Genomic DNA, 6,267 nt, shown 5'->3' with positions numbered 1-6,267 from the left:
TGCAAACCCGGAGCTCGCGGCTGGATGTTCTTGCGGGTTCATTTCCCTAATTGAAAGATTGAGACGTCCGAAGGTTGTAGGTACCTTCTACGGGAATAGAATTGTAAAAGCTAAAAAGATGCAATTAAATTTAAAAAAACATAATAAAGTGGGCGTAGATTCGTTTTCGAACGCCAGATGAAAGGCCTAATGTCTCCAGTTTGCCTATTTTTTTACGATGATACAGATCACCAGTTGGCATTGCTCGCGTCTTTCTAAAGTACACAACCAATTCCTTGATGTTTGGTTCAAGGTTACTGTGGCGATCACCCGAGCAGCCGATGAATCCTGCATCATCTGAGATTCTGCCAACAACGGATGCGTGGTCGGCGAACTTATTTCAGCTGTGCCGAGCCACGCGGTCGAGTGTGTGGAGCAGTGATTCCCAAACATTTCCCCTTGGCTCGCAGCGCCCGCCTCTCCCTTCCCGACCATTACATAAAAACTATAATGAATTTTGATTTATGATGCACAGTGAAAGAAACTGCAAATTCAAAAGTGATATTTGCAAAAATATTTAAATCTAAAGTTACAAATAAAATAATTACTTTATTTAATTACAGTATAAACAAATTTATTAAACGATTTTAGAGTGTATATTAATAGTCCAAATAACTAGTCACCACGTCATTTTCACCTTTCAATGAGATGAATGGGCTTGGTGCGGTGATATCAACTTCTCTACATCAGGTACGATGTTGTTTTGAACCTGGGATTCAGGTCAGACATTTTGTAGCGAGATCAGTTCTCCCTCCATCCTTCCCGTTAATTCCTCATTGCAAATGTTCAGGAATTGATTCATTATTCAATCTAGAATTTGATCAAGAGAAGATCGTGAAACCTCTCCGACATGACTTTATGCAGCTCACCCAGGTGGGCACAGTACTTGAAGATCATCGTCTGGTATTCTTTCTCTTCCGACTCAGAAGAGACTTGGAAATTGGAAAAGGTCGCGACAGCCGAAGTTGTGTGTAAATAGGGTTAATTTGGACAGAAATGTGGAGACGACTGACTTGACTTTTATAAGATTCACTATTATTTCCTGCAATTGAAGATTGATTTCATTAAAATTTACGAATAATTTTAACAAATAAGCAATGTCATGTCTCATCTTCTTGAGTTGATTACTGAATGGAGCATTCAAGTCTTCAAATAGATGAAGAAGTTTCTTAAAGGTGTCCTTTTGAGAGCAATCTGACTTCTGAGTGCAACTACAAGTGTTTAAGTTCTCATAATTCTCAATACAAAGCTCTCGAAACAGTTGAGAATTGAGAGCATGGGGTTTGATTTTAGAGTTGTGATAAGAGTATTTAAAGATTTTGCAGCTCATGACAACATGTTGATTGTGGATTACACAGTAAATGGTAAATATGTCAGGTACAGCTTTTTTCAAGGAAGTGATAAGCTCAGAGTGGTGTCCTGTCATCGATGGTGCCCTGTCTGATGCTCAAGCAAAAAACATTGGTGAGTAGAATGATCTTTCTTTGAAAATTGCTCAACACCCTAAAATATTTACCCCTGCTTCATATCTCCTTCTAGCCCCCATGAAAATAACAACTCTTGAATCATGCCTTCATTACTTATGAAGTGACATAATGAAGAAGTAAAGATCTGTTGCCCGGCGAAGTTGACTCATCCAACTGCAGAGCAAATGCTGTTGTCCTAAGTATGTTGCACAATGTGTCTTCCAAGTTCTCAGACATTTCATCTATTTGTCTTTGAACAGAGTTGTTCTGGTGGTTATACACATATTTACTCAAAACCCCTCCCTTACTGCTGGCAAAATTGGATCTTCTCCCGTTGTAGGGGCTTTCCTGATTTAGCAAGGGGCAATGAAATGTTGTATGAAGCATGGAAACCATCACCATTTTGTTGTGAAGGGCTGATAAACATGTTTTGAAGTGTTTTCCATTTCTGAACGTTTTCACAAAATGTCTGAAAATAAACCAAGTTCTTGTTTGCTTTATCAGAGTGTATTTTCCTCAAATATTCATGGAGCCTGGATGGTCTCATTGCCTCATTTGAAAAAGCTTTTTCACACAACAGAAACATTGGCTGCAGTTGGTTACTTGGTATTGGTATAAATCCATATTTCAGATACTCCACACAATTTGTCTAAAATTCTTTTCCATTTGGTCTGCTTCTGCCATTTTCATTATGGATTAATGACCGTGGTCAATCACCTATTGTTTAATCCAACTCAAATGCTGCAATCAATAAATGGGAAAGTTATGACATCGTCATACTCAGGCAAACCTGACTCTCTGCCTGAACGTACATATATGAGGGCAGTGATATCCTATTAAACACCATTTCCTACATCACAGGAATTGTGTCACTGCGTGATTGGAGCAAGGGAATCATACTGGCTAATACTGCACTACAGTAGTGAACAATCTGCAGGCCAGGCCTGGAAGTAACACAATTTCTTCAGTCCAGATTTGTCATGATGGATTGTCAGTGAGGAGGTCTCTCTTTCTCTCTGGCCTGAGCACTGAGATGCTGATGCCTTGCTCTGGGTTCCGAAAGGTCGGAATCTGCTTCCTGGCATCACTCCAGTACTCAGTGAGTATCTCGCAGGTTGCAATGAAAGGAGCCTCATGTTTATTTCCCCTGAACTAACTGCCTTGCTGCATTGGTAAACCAGCCAAATGCCATCCTTGTTCATGGGTCCAGAATTATATACAAGACAGGCTGAATAAGGAGGCAGATTTCTCTCTCTCATAAGACACAAGAGCAGAATGAGTCCATTTGGTCCATTGAGCTTGCTACACCATTTGACCATGGCTGGCTTATTTTCCATCTCAACCCCGTTCTTCTGCCTTCTCCCAGAAACCTTTCATGCTCTTCAAGAACCTACCAACCTCTGCTTTAAATATACCCAATAACTTGGTTTCCATAGCCATCTGTGGCAACAAATTCACCAGAATCAGCACCTCTTGCTAAAGAAATTTTTCATCATCTCTGTTCTAAAGGGACACCCTTCTATTCTGAGGCTGTGCCCTTGGTCCTAGACCTCCCCCAATATTTGAAACATTCTCTCTACATCCACTCCATCGAGGCCTTTCAGTATTCGACTCCCCATCATTCTTCTAAATTCCACCCAGTACAAGCCCAAAACTCTTTTATTCCCAGGATTATTTTCATTAATCTCCTCGGGACCATCTGCAATGCCATCAGATCCTTTCCTAGATAAGGGATGCAAAACTGCTCCCAATACTCCAAATCTAGTCTGACCAATGCCTTATAAACCCTCAGCATCACATCTTGCTTTTATATTCTAGTTCTCTCGGAATGAATATTAACATAGTACTTGTCATCCTTACCACTGCCTCAACCAACAAGTTATCCTGCACAATGACTCCCAAGCCCCTTTTCACCTCATTTATCCACAGTCTTGCAAAGGGTAAAGATCTCCTGAAATGTGGAAACAGGAAATACAGCTCGTTCACATTACTAGTAAATAGTAAAGGCTCACACATAATTTTCCCAGGGGGGATATATCTAAGACTGGAGAGCATTGCTTCAAGGTGAGAATGTAGAAGTTTAAGGGGTATGTGTAAAGCAAGTTTATTTACACAAGAGTAATGGTGGATGCCTGGAACCCACTGCCAGAGAAGTAGTGGAAGCAGGTATGATTATTACATTTAATATGTTTTGAACAGGCAGGGAATGGGAGAGGTGGACCATGCACAGGCAGATGGGTCTTATGGTAATCTGGCATCATGGTTATATCGGCTAAAGAGCCCGTACTGAGCTGTAGTGTTCCACGTTCCATGAGTCCTGCCAAAGGGTCTCGGCCTGAAACACCGACGGTACTTTTTTTCCATAGATGCCGCCTGGCCTGCTGAGTTCCTCCAGCATTTTGTGTGTGTTGCTCTGGACTTCCAGCATCTGCAGATTCTCTCTTGTCCATGTTCTACATTCACTTTCTCAGGGATGACTCACTTTGCAGTATTATTGATTATCTGTGAACAAATATAGTCAAACATAGGCTGAGGTAGCAAAGAAGGGTCCCGGGCCAAAGTGTCAATTGTTTATTCATTTCCATAGATGCAGAGCCCGGCCTGCAGATTTCCTTCAGCATTTTGTGTGTGTTGCTCTGGATTTCCAGCATCTGCAGACTTTCTCAAGTGTAAAATATAGACAAAGTTTGGTTTATTGTCACATGCACAAATTCATGCACACTGGTACCTTGGCATCACAGACACATGGCATTCATAAGAAACATAAATACATGCAATTCATATAAGAAAGAACAGAATTAAAACAAAATATGTCCATTTTAGTGTAAAGTGATCATATTATTGTTAAGCTAAATTGGTGATTAACAGTGTGTGATGGTTCAAGATCCAAATGGTTGGAGGAAAGTAGCTGCTCTTGAACCTGGTGGCGTGGGATTTCAAGCTTCTGTACCTCTTGCAAAAAGATTCCATGGCCCAGATGGTGGGAATCTTTGACGATGGACGTTGCGTTCTTGAGGCAACACCTTCTGTAGATTCTACCAGTGATGGAGAGGGTTGTGCCTACGATGCTTCCGGCAGAGTCCGCTACTTGCTGCAGCTTCTCGCATTCCTGTTTGCTCAAATTACCTTGTCTGACCATGATACTTTCAATATCACATCTGTAAATGTTTGGTGTCAGGGCAAACCCTCGTAACCTCCTAGGAAAGTAAAGATTCTGGTTCACTCTCCTTGTGATTGCACCCATGTGCTCTGATACGTAAATGCCCAGGAATTTGAAGCTGCTCTCTCCATCACTATTACCCCAATGTGGACTGGTGCATGCTTAACCCCCCCTTCAGCTTCAAATTTCAGGGTGTCATCACTGAAGATCTATCCTGGGCACAACATATTGATGTAATTATGATGATGACACGTATATTTGGAGTTTGAGGAGATATGGTAATGTCAACAAAGACTCAAGCAACTTTCTACAGGTGTACCATGGAGAGCATTCTGACTGGTTGCATCACCACCTGGTATGGAGAGGCTATCACACAGGATTAGGAAAAAGCTGCGGAGGATTGTAAACTCAGCTAGCTCCATCACGGCACTAGCCTCCCTACCACTGAGGACATTTTCAAACAACGATGCCTCAAGAAGGTGAATCTATTGTTAAGGACCCACACCACCTAGAACTTGCCTGCCCTCTTCTTACTACCATTCGGTAGGAGACACAGGGGTCTGAAGACACACACTCAATATTTTAAGAAGAGCCTCTTCCCTTCTGTTATCAGATTTCTGAATGGTCCATGAAACACTACCTCACTATTTTGCTCTCATTTTGCACTATTTTTATATATATTTCTTATTGTAACTTATAATCATCTTAATTATGTATTTCACTGTACTGCTGCCACAAATCAACTCATTTCATGACATACAGCATTGATAATAAAACTGATTCTGATTGTGAGGTTGTTGTGGCTTCCCCCAATCAGTTGACCAACCTTGCTCCAGTGAGCTGGCTCACTGCCACCCCTCCAACAACAGTGGTGTCATCGGCAAATTTGAAGATGGCACGGGAGCTGTGCTGAGCCACAGAATCATGTGTTAGAGCGGGGTGCCAAGCAGCCATCTTTGAGGATGGACAGTCAGTGAGAAGATGTTGATACCAGTCCTCACCGATGGAGGTCTGCCAATGAGGAAGTTGAGTATCTACTTGCAGAGGGAGGTACAGAGGCCCAGGTCTTAAGCTTGATGACGGTGGGATAATTGGGTTGAACTTTCAACCGTAGCCTGATGTACAAGTTCCTGTGGCCCAGAGCAGAGAAGAGCTTCAAAGATTTAAAGATTAGCATTATTTGTTACATGTACATTGAAACATACAATAAAATGCATTATGTTGTGTCAATGACCAACAATCTAATTATTGTGCTGGGCAGCCTTTAAGTGATGCAACACTTCCTGCAGCAACATACCCACAACCTACTAACCCTAACCTATACGTCTTTAGAATATGAGAACAGAGCCCCCAGAGAAAACCCACGGGGTCATGGGGAGAACATACCACCTCCCGACAGACAGCGGCAGGAACTGAATCCTGATCGGAAATCACTGGCGTTAAAAAGCACTGCACTAACCTCTATCTGCTGTTGGCCTGTCTTAGTAGCAGTAAATATGTTTATGTTAATGCTTTCTAAGCAAATATATAAAACTTAAATGTTTATCATTGGATATAGTGTAAGCAAATAATTTTATTTGCATAACACTTCTCAAACACAAG

The sequence above is a fragment of the Hemitrygon akajei genome, chromosome 23, assembly GCF_048418815.1.
Source record: "Hemitrygon akajei chromosome 23, sHemAka1.3, whole genome shotgun sequence".
NCBI lineage: Eukaryota > Metazoa > Chordata > Chondrichthyes > Myliobatiformes > Dasyatidae > Hemitrygon > Hemitrygon akajei.
This window is presented reverse-complemented; position numbering follows the sequence as displayed.